At 41.2% G+C, this 1,828-nt stretch overlaps 1 pseudogene; it reads left to right on the top strand.

Moving 5' to 3' along the window:
• The first annotated feature begins 535 nt into the window (after positions 1-535).
• On the top strand, positions 536-1,597 carry LOC101708644 (mortality factor 4-like protein 1 pseudogene; annotated as a pseudogene).
• Positions 1,598-1,828: the final 231 nt, after the last annotated feature.

Below are 1,828 nucleotides of genomic sequence, written 5' to 3'. Positions count from 1 at the left end.
AAAATCAAAATGGATTGAAGATCTAAATATTAAAATAGAGCACTGAATCGACTGTATCAGAGGTTAGGTAAAACTCTTGAAGACATTGGTATAGGAAAACTTTTTATGAACAAAACCTCAGTTGCCCTTGAACTAGCACAAATAATCAACAAGTGGGATCTTTTCTTATTAAATAGCTTTTGCACAGCAAGAGAAACCACCAACAGTGTGAAGAGACAACCCACAATGTAGGAGAAAATCTTCACCTGCTCTTTCTCAGAAAAAGGTCTACTATTTAGAATCTATAAAGAAAGAAATCCGACTTCCCAAATTTAAAGACCCAATCCAGGGTCGTTGGCTGGCGTTGCGGCGCTGTGAAGTCTTCTGGCGCTGGCAAATCAGGCCCAGGATGTAGAGTGGCTGTGCCTGAGGGTGCGTCTGACAGGAGCTCAGGTGAGGCAGAGAGTAGGGGGTGGTACTCGGGGGTGGTGGGAGAAGGAGGCGGTGAATCACTAATAAATGGCACCCAAGCAAGACCCGAAGCCCACGTTCCAGAGGGTGAACGAGTACTGTGTTTTCATGGGCCTCTTCTTTATGAAGCAAAGTGTGTAAAGGTTGCCATAAAGGACAAATAAGTAAAATACTTTATACATTACAGTGGTTGGAATAAAAATTGGGACGAATGGGTTCCAGAAAGCAGAGTACTCAAATATGTGGACACCAATCTACAGAAACAGTGAGAACTTCAAAAAGCCAATCAGGAACAGTATGCAGAGGGAAAGATGAGAGGGGCTGCTCCAGGAAAGAAGACATCTGGTCTGCAACAGAAAAATGTTGACGTGAAAACAAAAAAGAACAAACAAAAACCCCTGGTAATGGAGATGGTGGCAGTACCAGTGAGACACCTCAGCCTCCTCAGAAGAAGAGGGCCCGGGTAGATCCTACTGTTGAAAATGAAGAAATATTTATGAATATTTATGAAGTAATATTTATTGAAGTTAAAGTAAAGATCCCTGAAGAGCTAAAACTGTGGCTTGTTGATGACTGGGACTTAATTACCAGAGAGAAACAGCTCTTTTACCTTCCTGCCAAGAAGAATGTGGATTCCATTCTAGAGTACTATGCAAATTATAAGAACTCTCCAGGAAATACGGATAATAAAGAGTATGCTGTTAATGAGGTTGTAGCAGGGATAAAAGAATACTTCAATGTGATGCTGGGCACTCAGCTCGTCTACAAATTTGAGAGACCACAGTATGCTGGGATCCTTGCTGATCACCCTGATGCACCCATGTTGCAGGTGTACGGAGCACCACATCTACTGAGATTATTTGTACGAATTGGAGCTATGTTGGCCTACACACCTCTGGATGAGAAGAGCCTTGCTTTATTACTGAATTATCTTCATGATTTCCTCAAGTATCTGGTGAAGAATTCAGCAATTTTGTTTAGTGCCAGTGATTATGAAGTGGCCCCTCCTGAGTACCATCGGAAAGCAGTGTGAGGCGCTCTCACCCTTGTTTGGATCTCTGTCAACATGTTTTGTTCCTAGTCCTTCTCTTGTACAAACGATGTACTTTGAAGATGTTAGTGTACAACAGAGTTGATGTTTGTTTTGATTTTAAACAGAGAAAATAAAATGGGTTCCAGTTCCTTTTTTCTTTTTTCTTTTCATTTCAAAGTTGCTACCAGCGTATTCAATGATGGACAACAAAGAGACATGGTGTAGTGTTTTATTGCCTAGTTGACAAAGCTGCTTTTGAATGCTGGTGGTTCTATTCCTTTGACACTATGCACTTTTATAATACATGTTAACGCTATATGACAAAATGCTCTGATTCCTAGTGCC

The sequence above is a fragment of the Heterocephalus glaber genome, unplaced genomic scaffold (assembly GCF_053883595.1).
Source record: "Heterocephalus glaber isolate CG9 unplaced genomic scaffold, H.glaber_assembly_v1.0 deba00001481, whole genome shotgun sequence".
Taxonomy (NCBI): Eukaryota; Metazoa; Chordata; class Mammalia; order Rodentia; family Bathyergidae; genus Heterocephalus; species Heterocephalus glaber.
This window is presented reverse-complemented; position numbering and strand designations above follow the sequence as displayed.